Source organism: Podarcis bocagei, assembly GCF_964188305.1.
Source record: "Podarcis bocagei genome assembly, chromosome: 8".
Classification (NCBI taxonomy): domain Eukaryota; kingdom Metazoa; phylum Chordata; class Lepidosauria; order Squamata; family Lacertidae; genus Podarcis; species Podarcis bocagei.
In genome coordinates this window covers 16,280,290-16,296,678 of record NC_138133.1, presented here as the reverse complement: position 1 = coordinate 16,296,678, position 16,389 = coordinate 16,280,290, and the positions used below count along the sequence as shown (strand labels likewise).

The 16,389-nt window shown below is 43.3% G+C and overlaps 1 protein-coding gene across 6 annotated transcripts in view; it reads left to right on the top strand.

Annotated features, from left to right (window-relative positions):
- Positions 1-16,389, top strand: part of CDH18 (cadherin 18) — a 686,153-nt gene that overhangs the window by 369,463 nt on the left and 300,301 nt on the right. For all 6 annotated transcript variants that reach the window (XM_081206324.1, XM_081206320.1, XM_081206319.1 and 3 more), the window contains one exon: positions 11,420-11,591. The gene's annotated coding sequence lies outside the window, so the exon portion shown is untranslated. The remainder of the gene's footprint in view (positions 1-11,419; positions 11,592-16,389) is intronic.

The following is a 16,389-nucleotide window of genomic DNA, read 5'->3' as shown; positions in this document are numbered from 1 at the left end:
TTAATATTGTGTGTTATTAGAAAATAACCTCACCTGGAGTTCAGTGTATATACTGTTAACACTGGAATGAGAATATGATTTGATCTTTCTTAAATTTTTGCATGTTGATTCTTGAAATCAGGGAACAATTTTTTCTTTATATTTGAGTACAGGTAGATGCCATTTTGAATCAAGATGATGAACCGAATCTTTTAAAACCACTAAATAAAAAGCTGCACTGATTTTTGTGTGTGTGTTGTTCCTAAGAATTCCTGACCAGTGCTGGGTGGGAGTCAGCAAGTACAAAATGATAACCTGTTCCACAGATTTCATGGAGAAGGATTCTGGGGTAACCATTTCCCTGACAAGCTTGCTTTCCATGTGTCGAAAAGTGTCTTCTCTCCAAAGGGACAGCATTCCATACCATGAACCCCTCTTGTGGTGGGCACCTTATCTTCAGTTTGTGATAACTAAGCTATACTAATCCTGTGATGAATGGTGTTGTAGACTTGGATAAATAATTGCAAAGATGGCTTGAAGTAGTGTAAGGTAAAGGACACCTGGACTGTTAAGTCCAGTCAAAGGCGACTAAGGTGTTGCGGCACTCACCAAGGGAGCCGGCATTTGTACAAAGACCGTTTTCCAGGTCATGTGGTCAGCATGTCTAAACCGCTACTGGCACACAGAGGACTGTGACGAGTGCCAGAGCACACAGAAACACTATTTACCTTCTCGCCGCAGCAGTACCTATTTATCTACTTGCACTGGCATGCTTTCGAACTGCTAGGTTGGCAGGAGCTGGGACAGAGCAATGGGAGCTCACCCCGTCGTGGGGATTTGAACCGCCGACCTTCTGATCAGCAAGCCCAAGAGGCTCAGTGGTTTAGACCACATACGCAGTGATAATGCCATAGTTCAGCATTGAACTTGCTTCCTAGATTGTTGTTGCTCTTCCAAGACTTTGAATTACAGTCTCCACAGGTGGGAAGAACAACCTGTGTGGAAGTCTGGTCTACACCTGCCTGTTTTCATAAATGGTGAGCTCTTCAGTATCATTGGTGTTGATGTCTAAAGAATGTCTAAACAATGCACTTCTAAACACTCATACTGGTACATTGCAGACAACCCAGTGACCATCAAATTAAGCAGTCTTCATAACTATTAACAAGATGCCCCATATTTCTATCCTGCACCGTCAAGCTAGTAAGCAAGCCAAGTACTGAATGCTGGAGCCATCACCAAATACGCAACTTTGTCAGTTTCAGAGGGATCATTTTAAAAAGGATAGCCAGCCACATTCACAGCACGACCACTACATTAGCAGAGATTGTTTGCCTTTTTAATAAAATGCATTACTGAGCATTTGTCAACACACTAGTATTACTGCATGATGCTTAACAGACCACAATTAGCACAAATATTTATACACCGTTAACCTTTGAGTGGATTTTTATTATCAGTTCCTTTAGGATTCCACATGCTTCTCTGATTTCCCCGGACTATAGAAATGTTACTCCCTCTCAGAAGCACCTATTTCTCTAGCCCCTACCAACCAGTTCCACACACTAGCTTTATGTTTTTAAAATACCTATAATACACCATTTGGTCCCGGGGCAAGGTTCATACAGAATCTATAGAACAAATTTAAACATACAGCATAAGAACTTCAACTAAAATCATTTTTTGAAACTATAGTGACCCATTACGTAGAAAACAAGGATTTTAATCTTGCTTTTCAGCCAGAAAGGCTTCCAAAACAACTTACGTCAGATCCTTTTTTTAAGAGAAAAGCTACTGCTTGCTTGGAGGCCTGCACCACACTTAAAGGAAAAAGGGATGAGAAGGGAAGAAGAAAAGAAATCTGTCCACCAAATCCTGCAATTTAAGTTACACAGTAGTTCTTACAATGGCCAGCTGGAATGGAAGCAATTCAGGGAGAGAAGGAGCTGATCGCTCTGCAGAGCTGATAGGGTAGCTTCTTATCTATCCTTCTGCTGTAGTGTGATGGAACGGGTTGTGGCCAGTTGATATTTGAAGGAGACAAGGATCGTCCAAAAACAGCTGGTCTCTCCACTGAGAAGATGAATAGCCCTGCTTCCCTTCTCTTCCTTGGCTGCAACCAGGTGGAATGGATGCTGCCAGGTCAATTTTAAATGAACCACTATAGATGGATGCCAAATGACCAAATCCCTTCGGGGAACGAAAGAGAAAAAGGTAGCTCTTTAACTTGCTGGAGTTACCATATAATTTGAAGGAGAAGACAGAAGAAGAAGAAGAAGAAGAAGAAGAAGAAGAAGAGGAGGAGGAGGAGGAGGAGGAGGAGGAGGAGCTACTGCCACAGTGTATATTATTAAAAGTGCACCACTTCTTGTAATTTATTTTGGAATGTATCGAAAAATGGACATTTGGATTTTGTTCCCAGCTGCCAAAATAATGCATGCTCTCAAGAAAGCTATCTAGCCTGAAAATGTCTAGCTTAGACATAGGTGTGCCAGTGTGCATCTCCTAATTGACAGCCGGGTCAGAGGTTGGCACAACGCTGGAACAGTTAATGCATCTGTGGGCTTTTATTTGTGTTGTTTTAGGATACAATCTGACACTTTGATTCATTTGGACCATGACTGGGGGATATCATGATCTTCATAAAAACCAATGAGTCTTGCTCCACAGGACGATTCGGATGCTAATTATTCTCATTAATTTGTAATGAGTGTTTATTCTATTCATCGTGGAGCTTATTATATTTTAATGAGCGTTGCAACTGCCCTGCGGTGAAAAACTCCCCAACGTCTCTGTATATGTGCATAAGTGGGTGGCATTTAAAATTACGGGGATTTATCCAAAGGGTGACTTGTGCGAATAAGGCTGATGTCTTCAAAAGTATTTGCGCTCACAGTTACTTCTATTATTATTATTTTTAATGTCATTTTAAAGCAATGTATTCCAAACTTTGTTTATTTGCAGTTGGGTGCAAAACAACAACCACAACAACCCCTTTAAGTCTGTTTACGGATGGCAGAAATATGCAAGTTGAAGATAGCCTGAGGGCTTCATTAATTTGAGATTTCATTGTGATCATGATAGGTGCACCCAAGTGTTTATAGAATATTTGCATCATTATTTTTATCTCCACATGTGTAAGAATGTCCTCTTCTGGAATACAGTATAAGTTTCCTCATTGCTCAGGTTACCAGGCTTTAGGTATTAAGAAGCTAAATGGGCACAAAATTATGCATAAAATCCTCAGTATATACCGGCCCTTTCTTCTGAGTAGCCTGGCTTAGCTATCATGGCCAAACCATTGTTGATTGGTAACCTGGGGGTTTGAGCACTTTTCTCGCCATACAGAATTCCTCCCTCCTTTTCCCATTTTGTTAAAGCCTCGGTTTGCCAGCGTGTCCAAGTAGGTTAAACGATAGAGACTCTCCTCCTGCAAAGAGGGGAGGGGTTGTGGGCGGGTTCCGATCTCTGCCTCAAGCAAGGGGCGTTAGCCCCCTGCCACCCACTCACCTGGCTGGCGCACCACGCCCGCGGGCAAGCGCCCAGCCAGGCGACTTGAAGGGGGCGTGGACAGCAGCTTAACTTGTTGCTGCGCCAGCCACGCGGTCTCACTTTTCGCCATCCCGTCGCGAGTCACCCACCCTCCACTCCCTCAGAGCTCAGGGTTTCAATTTCTCTTTTGGCCTTGCTATGGACCTTAGGTTGGCTGCCCAGGTTGTCCAGGGGGCCTGGTAGGAATTTTTCCATTTGGCATTAGGCTTTGTGGTTTTTTCGCCTACCTCATAGCAACTGTCACAACTTTCGTGGTATTGGTGGGTAGGTTAGACACTGGAATGTGTTTGTGGTGGTAGAAGGGCTAGGTGTGGCCATCGCCCATGCCTTCAATTTTGGGTATTCCGTTAAAGGAATCCGGCAGTCGTGGATCCTGTCCAATGCCTGTGTGGCGGGGGGCCGTGGCACGACCCTCGGTGACATCAGGGGAGAGCTTATAGTTGGATTAGCATCAACGGGCTCCACCTACTGGTGAATAAACCCCCCTTTTTAGACTCACCCCTCTCCGAGTGGGTGGAGTCAAGTCACGTGATCCAATGCCTAAACCAATACCTTTTCACTTGCTGTAATCAATAAAGTTGTGGCCTTTTCTTGCCCCATTAACGTTATATTACGTGTCCTTGTGTCTTCATTTCACTAAGCGGGGATCGGGTCCTCGAACCACAATTATTGCTACTGACAAGGAACCCCTCCTAATCCACTTTAGTCTGTGGATTAAATTTAAAATTGTTTCCTTGTTTTGCATGGTTTGAGCAAATCAGGAAAGGGAGGAGGGTGTCCATGAATACTTTGTGCTCATGATGGTCTGAACTGTACCTGCCTGAGGTGCAGAGTGCATGTGTGAATGTGTCAGAGATATGGCAGGAGAGAGGAGGGCAATGTGGGAGAACAGCCTTGATTTGATATGTTTTGGAGACATTTTTTACATAACACTTCCTGTTCAAATGCCGTAATGTTGATACTTTGGGGGGGGGGGTGAATGTCTGCATCTTGTTTCTTGTGAATTTCCCCACCCTTAAATTTTATTAAAACTCCTCTGCCCCACAACACTTATCTATGCTGAGGTGTTTTTTTTTATTGAAACACTGATATTTCTCCTTATTTCATTATGCATTAGTGATAAAGAAGAGGCTTTGGAATATGGTCAATAGGAAATATCCTCAATTTAAAAGCTCCCTACATTGGCAATTTTTGCTGATCTGGAAAATTCAGTAGGTCTCATAATTAGCAAGGCTGATTAAGTACATCATGCAGAAATTGCAAATTAAGCCTATCCTTCACATTGAATATGAAATACAGTTACACAGATTTATTTTATGCCGTAATGTGAAATGAATAACATCTATATGCAGCTCTTAAAAACTTCAGCTTCATCCAGGATGAACAACAATCATCAAGGGGGGGGGGGAATACAGTGACATCTAGAGACCACTGAGTGAAATCAACAATAATATTTTGGTATAATTGAATTGTGTGTGTCCCAAAATGGCATGAAAAAAATACTAAAGCTGCTAAGCTAAACATTTACATCACTCAGTGGTTTATTGAAGTTTACCACAGTGTCTCCCATTGATCTTCACTGCAATAAAATATTCTTTTGCATGGGCCAACATAGTAGCAAAAGAGTGATTATATCATATTCAGAACTCTAAAAATATATTGAAACTCGTAACAGGACATTCCCTACGCGGATCCAAAGTGGAATTACTTAAATAAATTGAATTTATTTATTTATTTATTTATGTCATCTAAAAAAAATAATAGTATCAAGGTATTAGAAGAATCCTCCTCTTCTTTTTTCTTAGGTTTTTATGTGACAAATGAATGACTGGCAGAAGTGTGGATTGTACCTGTAGGATATTTATTTATTGAATTTGTATCCCTCCCTTCTTCCTGAAGGAGCACAGGAATGCAAACATTATTATTATTATTATTATTATTATTATTATTATTATTATTATTATTATTTAAAAAATCTAAATCCATTAAAACATTATTTTAAAAAGAAAACATTTCATTTAGAGAAAAACATCTAAAGACAGTCCTTCTATCCAGTAATCTTGAGGTTGTCAGGAACAGTATTCTGCAGCTGCCAAATGCCTGGGTAAACAGCGATGTTTTCAAATTACTCCCGAAATTGAATAATAAAGAAGACAGGCACATCTCACTAGGGGTGGCATTCCACAACCGGGGAACTACCACCAAAAAGGCACTGTCACAGGTCAGTGGCAACTGGGTAGCCCTTGGTGTTGGTGCCACAAACAATGTCTATAAGCCTGCTTATCTACCTGTCAAGCAGCTTTCAATGATAGTCTTTTCTAGGGGAGTGGGGGAAATAGGGCACCATGTGCCATCTATTTCATGTTTTTATGATGCCAGTGTGGCACCCACAGATGCACATGTGCCCACAGAGGCTATCTGTGGTGCCCACAAGTGCTCTTCTCTCTGCTTCCCTTGTCAAAATCAGACGTGAAATAAGCATTCTGTTGTATCAAATTGCATGGGTTGCCGCCGTGTGTGTTTGGTGCCCACAACCATTTCTCCAGAGTGCAAATGTGCCTGCAGACCTAACAAGGTTGAAGATGCTTCTGAAAACTTTGTTTTCCCCAAGCATTCCTTGATCATTGATCATGGGTTGGTGTGTTTAATAGTCGCTGGTGCATTGGGTCATTGGAGGAGGGAAAATAGCATTCTTTTATTTTATTGTGCTGTTTTATGTTTTCTTGTTCATTGTTTGGTTTGATCCTTTGGTAACACCGCTTTGAATTTATACAATATGCCACTTAATGTTTTGTGACTCTTCAGTTTTTGAAGGCATTTGTAGAGAGGAGAAGAGAGGGGAATTCTGTTGCGCAAGCAGAATGGGTACAGCCCTGAGTTTTAAAAATAAATAAATAAATTCATGTAGCAGCAGTTTTGGGAGATCCCCGGCCGCGCTGGGGCTAAATAGCCCAGGCCACTCCCCCCAAGCCAGCCGATTGGCTGGCCAGGGGATGATGCGGCCGGGGATTCCCTCAATCATGCGGTGGCCGAGGGCCAGCCCCCACGTACGTGGAGGGGGCGTGAAGCCTGCAACTCCACCTCCTCTCAGGCTTGGAAGTGGCTTTCCAGAACAACTGTTTGACCTGCAGTTTGTGCTTTCTTAGGCCTTCTCTTCTTCCTAGTGAAAGGATTTAAAGTTCCTTTGACTTCCATTCCACCACCCCAGCTGCTGATTAGTTACATGGGTAGAATTGGCCAATCAAGAATCATGCAGTGTATGAGATCATGTGATGCACACAAGCTAGCAGTTGGATTTTACCACATCAGGAATGGGAAACCGATATCCTTCCCTGTGTTGGAGGACTCCATCTCCCATCAGTCCCAGCCAGCATGGCCAATGGTTATCAACGATGGGAGCTGTAGTCTAGCGTCATATGGAAGTCTACATGTTCTCCACCCTTAAGCTATGGAATGATGTCATTGAGGTGATGTAATGAAAACTGAAAAAATACGGCAGTGTAAATGATTGAACTCACCTTTTCACAAGTTGTGCCAAAATAATTGCCCCCCTAATCCCCAATCCCCCCAATTTTTGATACTGCTGAATATGTTTGTGAAAAACAGGACTATAAGCTAAGCTCTCACTTTATGGACAATGTTGGTTCTTCATTTCAAATGGAAATTGGTTCCTCGAAGGTTTAATGCCATTCAGTTTGAGATGTCTCAAAAATAATGTTATCGGGTGATTCCCAAAGGCTGCATGAGTCTGGTATCCTAATGTTTATTCAGTCTGATATTCTCCAGTTTGTCATTTTTTCCAGCCTGGAAGGCCACGTAACTCTAATTGCCTACAGGCATGAGAGAGTAGTTTCTTTCTTAGAAGCAAAATTAATAGGTATTTTGAAGTGCCTCCATTTTGTTTTAAAGCTTCCCTTGAAAGCACAGTGTGATGAGTTAGAGATTTCTTTTCAGGCACCTACTAATATATATCCCTTATTCTTTATTTTAAAGTGATATCTCTTTTTGCTGGGGTTGCTAAATCTGAGAGCAAATCATTTAGCTCTTTTATGTGAGGGAGCTCAGGCAAGCTGCAGCATTATTTTGGCTTTTGAAGGCCCCTTTACACAAAGTATTCCTTAGCTTCTTTTATGTCCCACTTACTAAAATCTTAGTATGAAAAACTGAGTGAATAGCATACAAGTTTTCTCCTAAAATAGGAATGTTTTCAGAATGCTGCTTTTTTCCCCTCCACTGCTCTTAGGTCTGAGAGAAAATGGACTCCCCAAATTCTCTCTTTTCCAGTCCAGGAGTATTCAGTTCTTTCAGGGGAGACCCTCCGAATGTCCCTATTTTCCGGGGACAGTCCCAGATTTACAGAAGCTGTCCCAGTTTCTGATTTTATCTGAGGATCTCCCACCTTTCCTTATGACATCCTTATTGGAGGGTATGGTAGGACGTCCCTATTTTCCTCAGAGAAATGTTGGCGTTAAGCAAGCCCTGAACCAAGGAGATAAATAACTATACAATCTTTAGAAGACATTTAAAGGCAGCCTTCTATAGGGAATGGTTCTTTTAAAAAAAACTCTTTGTTGTGTTTATATATATGTTCCAAGCTCCCCAGAGTGGCTGGGGGAACTCTGTCAGATGGGGGGGGGGTTGTAAAGGTAAAGGAAAAAGAGACCCCTGACCATTAGGTCCAGTTGTGGCCGACTCTGGGGTTGCGGTGCTCATCTCGCTTAACTGGCCGAGGGAGCCGGCGTACAGCTTCCGGGTCATATGGCCAGCATGACTAAGCTGCTTCTGGCAAACCAGAGCAGCACACAAAAATGTCGTTTACCTTCCTGCTGGAGCGGTACCTATTTATCTACTTGCACTTTTACGTGCTTTCAAACTGCTAGGTTGGCAGGAGCAGGGACCGAGCACCCCATCGCAGGGATTCAAACTGCCGACCTTTTGATCTGCAAGTCCTAGGCTTTGTGGTTTAACCCACAGCGCCACCCGCTTCCGGGGTTTGTGTATAGAATTAATAAAATTATTATTATGGAATAGGACATCCATATTTTCATCAGAGATATGTTGGAGGGTAGGCTCTCCCCCAAAGAGGATAAAATAACCCTCAATACACTCAGCATGGTTCCTATCAGGGGCATTCCTAGGTGGGGGCAGTGGGGGGGGGTGACCAGGTGCCATTCCAAAGGGGGGTGACAAAATGCTGACCCCCGATCGGTGGCACCCTCCCCCCGGGCCATGCTCTGCTTGCCACACACACCCAGGACCCGTGCCACTCCCCCTGGGACACACGCCACGCCCCCTGGCTCCTATGCTGCCACAGGGAACAGGAAGCAGGGCTGGATAATCATAGTCTATTGGTATTCTGCCACTAGCCACAGCCAGAGTGGCTTTGGGGAGTTGCCTGAAGAAGGCTTCCAGCAGGGAAGCAAGGAGCGTGTTCCCCCAATCTTCAGAGGTACTGTCTCTGGGCATGTCAGTTTCCCGCAATATTGCTCTGGGCTACTCCCTCCTTCCCTCTTTCTGAGGCTTGCAAGACATTTTGTGCAACTGCAGAAAATAATATGCATTTGCTGCCTGATGATGTCCTTGGAAGCACTGGTGCGATCTAGAGTTTCACGCATGCATGGAACTCCCATTGCTGGTTGTTGCAGATGGGGGTTGCAGGGTATATTTATGTGCCATTACTAATAATTGAAGGATGCTGTGCACACTCCTTGGGGCCATAACATTAGTGGATCATGGCCACTATGCTGAAGGAATGAAATGGGCACCAAAATTTAGGGATACCCAACTATAAATGCTGAAAAACCATTGCAGATGTGAAAATGGCTATTGTGGCCTTCTGCTTCATCAACGGCTTCCAACCCCATGGAGATGTTCCCTTAACTTCTGAGCCCCTCTAGATGCTTTCACTTGATACTGCCTGCATTTGAATGTTCAGGCCTCCCTGTGATAATCAGCATGTGTAGCAATTTTGACTCATACAGATGTATTTATACTGTAATGAGGTTTAATTAAATAGTGAAAAACTCCACTGGCTGCATCCAGGCAGATTTCTAAGTCTCTGCTGGTGACCCAGTTACTTTGACACATTGTCTTGGTATATTTAATCAGTGTCCAAACTCAAGGCCAATGCAATTCTGGGCTGCATCAATAGGAGTATAGCATCTAGATCAAAGGAAGTAATAGTGCCACTGTATTCTGCTCTGGTCAGACCTCACCTGGAGTACTGTGTCCAGTTCTGGGCACCACAATTCAAGAAGGACACTGACAAACTGGAACGTGTCCAGAGGAGGGCAACCAAAATGGTCAAAGGCCTGGAAATGATGCCTTATGAGGAACGGCTAAGGGAGCTGGGCATGTTTAGCCTGGAGAAGAGGAGGTTAAGGGGTGATATGATAGCCATGTTCAAATATATAAAAGGATGTCACATAGAGGAGGGAGAAAGGTTGTTTTCTGCTGCTCCAGAGAAGCGGACACGGAGCTATGGATCCAAACTACAAGAAAGAAGATTCCACCTAAACATTAGGAAGAACTTCCTGACAGTAAGAGCTGTTTGACAGTGGAATTTGCTGCCAAGGAGTGTGGTGGAGTCTCCTACTTTGGAGGTATTTAAGCAGAGGCTTGACAACCATATGTCAGGAGTGCTCTGATGGTGTTTCCTGCTTGGCAGGGGGTTGGACTCGATGGCCCTTGTGGTCTCTTCCAACTCTATGATTCTATGATTCTATGATTCAAAGGTCATTGTATGAGTGGGTCGTGTGTGCACACAAACTCACACAGGGGTAAGCTTTCCTATTTACCTGATGAACTGCAGACTGAGTCATTGGGGTCTAAGAAAGCAGTGGCAAAATTGGTGGGGCGTTTTCATTCAAGGAGGACTGAGAGAATAAGGAAGACAAATGAATATATGTGAAACTTCTTGGAGGTGCTCTGAAATCCTCCCTCCCTTTCCCTCCCTGTCAGTAGCCATTTTATTTTCTTAGAGGTCAGAATAATGTAGCATATTATATCCTGCTTGGTTAAGAAAGAATTCACCTATCTCAGATATGCATGTATGCACTCCCTATCAGAGTAATTATGTCAAGGACACAGAGCTAATTATTTGACAGCACTTGTGAGGAGTTCCTGGGCATGTACTCTTTATCTGCAGCAGTGTTGACTACTGTATAGTGTTGCGCTCATAAAACCTTATCAGAGGAGCTTGAAGTACTTTTGACATGCAAGAACAAGCCCCGAAGCCACACTTGTGTTGGATTACACTTTAGAAGCCTATTAGTTATTGTGGGTGTTGCTATCTTTTTTTTTCCGTTTAGGAATTTAAATATTTCTCTCCGTGTGTCATTTATAACTCTGAAAGATCCTCTACACAACACTGATAGCTCAGTATATTTACAAAATTTCTGGTTCATCATGATCTATATTATAATCTGGCAATATGCTGTTCATTGGCATGCACTTATTTTCCATTTGCAAGGTAAACTAGAGCTATTTTTGTTGTCAGAGTAATTTAACATATGCATTACTTAATCTCTGAATTTTGAGAGTTCTATAGAAACCTGCTCCTAATTCAAATGAAAAACAGGCAGACTAGACCTGCAACCTAGACTTTGACTTTACAGTGGCTCTTGAGGATCTGACAGAGATCATTCATATCATCTTCAACCTGGTTTTATTTTAACTAGTGATGCCATATATTGAACTGCAGAAAATTTGCATGCACTGCCATCAAGCTGTAGCCCCTTTCTTCCCAGCTTTCCATATGGAAGTGAACTCTCCTAAGTTTTTATATTCTTTCTCTGTTTCCTTCCCCTTAACCTTTTTTTTTAAACTACGCAGCAGCTGCTGCTGTTCTAGAACAGCATTTTAATTAATTTTATTTTTTTGTTTCCAGGGAGAAGAATACATACTGTCATTTCCTTGCAACTGAGAGATGTGTTTCTTGAAAAATTGGATATGTTGACTGTCATCTCTATGACTTGAGGTCTTCAACAAATTTCACTTGACCCTTCTGGGCAAAGGCCAATCAACTACCACCTGGCTGAGCAGGGAATCGGAAGATTGTGGTAAGTTGTGGATCTTGTTAAAATGGAATGGCTCAATTATGTTTGTGGATCTCGTCTAAATGGTAAGTGTAGGAGAACGAATCAAAATGAATCTTAAGCCACTTTTATGCAAGAGTTTTGGTGCAATTTAAATGTATGTGGCACCGTCTATGAACATAATGCTGTATAGGGTTTCCCCAAGGGCTCACACTTTTAAAATGAAGTACAGTTCTGCACGATGCTGACCTGGCATATTGGTGAATGGTGCATTAGTAGAAATGGAACTAAATCTTCTGACATTGATCATCAGAATGATTCTGTGGGTGCAGTCCTGTAAGCAAGAGTAATGCCAGGCATCGATGTCAATCTGGTCAAAAAACATCCATGTGTATTATAATTATTCTTAATTAAATTACTCAGTGTTTGATAACTGATAGATGAACATTTGAAGCAACTGCACAGAAAATTATTGCCTTTGAGGTGACAGCAGGTGATTTGTAAAAGCTATCTGTGGTGCTAGATCTATAATGGCTCAGTCAGGCGTACATTTGATATTCTACTTGTCAAGTGATGAATGTGTGACTGTGTTGACTAGGCTTTTTTGTTCCAGAATACTGGATGCCAAGGTCACCAGGACTCCATTAAGCAGACCATGTGCATTCTGTAGCCGAGGAGTTGCCAGCCTGGCAGTAGCAGGCACCATGGCACCTTCAGTGACATTCTTTCTTTCTTTTTTAGAGTATGTTTCTAGCCCTCCTAGAAAGAAAGTTATGAAGCAAGATGTGTAGGCACCCTTCTAAATGATTTCTGCAAAAAGAGCAAGCTTGGCTGGCCCCCTTCAGCATTTTTAGTCAAGTGGTGATTGAGTGAGTTGCTTGGACACCAGGCAATGGCAAGCCTCAGGACCCCAGGCAGAAATTCAACAGGTTCAACCTTTTCCCATATAGAAATGCATTTGTGGGGAAAACTTCACCATTGTACTCTCTCTCCTATTTTGTGTTACGCCATCATCCCCATGGCAGACCTGTTGTGGCTGGTGCCGCACTCTAAAAAGGTTCATGATACCTGCTGTAGCATTTAGGAAGTTTATGATTTCGTGTGGTTTAGGCGTGACTTTTGGAGGTAAATCCTGGCCTTGGGCTTGCCGATCAAAAGGTCGGCGGTTCAAATCCCCGCGAGTGAGTGAGCTCCCATTGCTCCTGCCAACCTAGCTCCTGTCAACCTAGCAGTTTGAAAGCACACCAGTGCAAGTAGATAAATAGGTACCGCTGAGGCAGGAAGGTAAATGATGTTTCCGTGCTCTGCTCTGGTGTTGGTGTTCCATTGCGCCAGAAGAGGCTGGCCACATGACCCGGAAAAACTGTCTGCGAAGCAGACAAACGCCAGCTCCCTCGGCCTGTAAAGCGAGATGAGCACTGCAACCCCAGAGTCATTCACGACTGGACTTAACTGTCAGAGGTCCCTTTACCTTTACCTGGTTGTTAGAATACTAGTCCTCAAAACATTTAACTTTTTCGCCCCAGTCAAACAATGCTTAAAACTGCTGCCCACAGGCCGTTGGCAGTTTTCAAACATCCTTGAGACTGCAGTGAAAATAACTGAGGAAAATTCTTAATAACCAAACATACACTGGCAAACCAACCAATTCTTTAGATTAAATTTTAAGTAAAACCTGCCTTGCCTTTCCAGCTGCAGCGGAAGCTCCAAAGAAACCCCTGGCTGTTTCGACAATTATTTCCCATGTGGGCTTATAGCTTTATTGAATTGCAGCCACAAAGGACAAATACACTTGACTTTTTTATACATATAATTCAGAAGCTCTTCAAGTACCTTCTCATGTGGTGGCCTTAAGGTAGGAATAATGCAATAGCTGGCAAAGAACAAGAGAGCTGCAATAATTGCCACAAACACACACATATGGCAGGGCTTAAGCTGGTGGAGCTAATGCTGTTTTTCATTGTTTTCATTGTAATTATCTGCATATATATATATATATATATATATATATATATATATAGAAAGAGAGAGAGAGAGGGCATGTCCTATTAACGTTTAATGCTTTTTAAAGGACTGTTTCTAGCTTTTCTTACTTTATTTGTAAGCTGTCTTGAGTCCTTGTCAGGGCAGAGGTGGTTTTAGGGTAGCTTGACCAGTTTGGCCGCACTGGGTGCTGTGCTGCAGGGGGCACCACAACAATTTTGTAGAATGGGATGCGAGAGGTGGAGGCAATTTTAGCATTGCACAAGGTGCCACTAAAATTTGAAAACCCGAAGTCTGCCACTGGTCAGGGGGAAAGGCAGGATATAAATAAACTAATAATAATTATAATAAGGCCTGTATACTAGTTACTTAGACTCATGGAATTGTAGAGTTGGAAAGGACCCTGTGCATTATCTAGTCCAACCCCTTGCAATGCAAGAATCTCAACTAAAGCATCCCTGACAGAGGTCCGTCCAACCACTGCATAAAAACTTCCAAGGAAGGCTAGTCCACCATCTCCTGAGGCAGACTGTTCCACTGTGAAATATATTATAGTAAAAGTAATAATCAAAGTGCTTGAAATCTAAGGAAACTGGTAAAAAGTCTTCTTGAGTCATCTGTAGTAAACACAATGGACTTGTTCATTGTTAACCCTGGTGGTTCCTTTGCTTATAAGAAGATGCAATAGACCAGACATGTTCAACCGGTCGACTGCGATCGACAGGTAGTTCCCTGGGTGCTCATGGTAGATCGCTATCGCTCATGGGACCCTTATTGATCGTGGGATTAAAATAACAGTCGAATGAATGTTTCCGACCCCCAACCCCCGTGGCATAATGTGTTTGCGCATTTTGCGGATGTTGTTGTCGATTGTTGATACGATGATTGTCATTCCTTCCATCAAAAAGCTCAACAACTCTGGCCTGTCCTCCCCTTCCACCCACCCACCCCATGCATGTTCCCCCTCCTTCTAATGTCAATGGGTAGATCACTGCCAGTTTTTTTTACACTGGCAGTAGATCTCAGTCTCTTGGGAGTTGGATGTGCCTTCAATAGACAGATGCCGCCTTGAAGTTCTTCTAACATTGGCCAATGTGCCACCTCTTGTTGAGAATTACATCTGGGTTAAAAATAATGAGAGTTGCTGGCTTGTTTTTATTAGTTCTAATTTAGCTAGTAACATTCTGGAACATTTGGGCAATGCCACTTTGGAATTGTAGATCCTAAGCAACCGAAAGGTACCCTTGTGTGTTGTGCATTATGATTCCAGATGCCATGGCTCCTGCAATATGGAAATGGAGGGGATGTCAGCTGATTTGACAGCATTGGCACTTGTGGGGAGGCATGCCAGTGTTACCCATGGGCTGCATCCTTCATTCCCCAAACTTTCCCATCAAATGGAATGAATCCTGATGCTGTAAGTGACATAGGGCTTCCAAATAGGAATAGTGGAAACGGGAAGCTCCGTTCCCCAACCAGGCAATGGGAATACTAAGGCTAGGCAAAAATGCAGTTGTTAGGGAGACAGGACAGTGTCTCATTAAGATCAAGCAAGGGTTAAAGCTATCAATATCTAGGCAGGCGGAAGCGGCATCTAGTGACCCCACTGACCTGGATGAATGGATGCTTACTGATGTGGGAAAATGATTGCTTGTATATGAGAGCATGAGCAAAGTTCTTATTGTTGCAGGGTGATCTCATAGCTAGAAGCATCCTTGGAGCATGAACAGCGCGTGAACAGCTCGTGCTGTCCTATATGATTGGCTAACGTAGCATGGCCTGATCGCTCGCACGGTCTAGTACGAAGGTCTTTATCTACTGGCTAGAACAAATTGCTTGGCTTGTATTTTGTATCTTTCCTTGGCTTGTATCTTTCTGATTCACACAATAAAAGCTGTGCTGCATTAGCCCTAGGAGCTGCCATATTAGCCCTAGGAGCAGCGATATTTCGGAACCCCTCTTGGTGTGAGACTGATTTTTCCCTGGATGCCGAGCTGCAACTCGACATTTGGTGCCCCGTGTGAGGCCCAATATAGCAACTCAACATTTGGTGCCCCGTGTGAGGCCCAATATAGCAACTCGACACTTGGTGCCCCGTGTGACTGCCTTCGGACTTCACGTTGTTTTTCATTATTCAGCACTCACCAACACGTCGTTCATCCACGCAGTGGATCCCTGGTGAGTGCTCCCGTGTGACTGCCTGTTTTTCATTATTCAGCACTCACCAACACGTCGTTCATCCACGTAGTGGATCCCTGGTGAGTGCTCCCGTGTGATTTCTTTCGGACTTCATGCTGTTTTACAACGTTCAGCTCTCACCTCGCCCCGCAAGGGCTGCAGACGCGTCGTTCATCCACGTAGTGGATCCCTGGTGAGAGCTCCCGTGTGAATGTGATTCTGGACTACGTTACGGACTTATCAGCACTTATCTCCGCCCGGACAGGGCAAAAAGGCGCCTTCCTCATCCTCCTACGGATCCCTCGGTAAGTGCTCCCTGCTCTTTTTGCAACTTTGCAATCATGGGAAAATCTCTCTCTGCACCACAGAAAAATTTTTATAAAGACCTTAAATTCCTTTTGGCCAGTAACAACCTTGCTGTTCGGAAAGCTGACCTTAAGTCCCTTATAAAAGCCCTGGATACTCACTGCCCGTGGTTCCCCCAGGACGGAAATTGGCAGTTAGATGATTGGAAAAAAATTGGACACTTCTTTCAAAATCATCCACAAATTGATGTCAAGGTTTTGCATGCCTGGAGTAACGTATACAAAGCTATGTCGTGCTTAACTCCTTCAAACATTCTTCTGGCTGCTGCGGCAGCTTCTTCGCCCGCCCTCCAGGT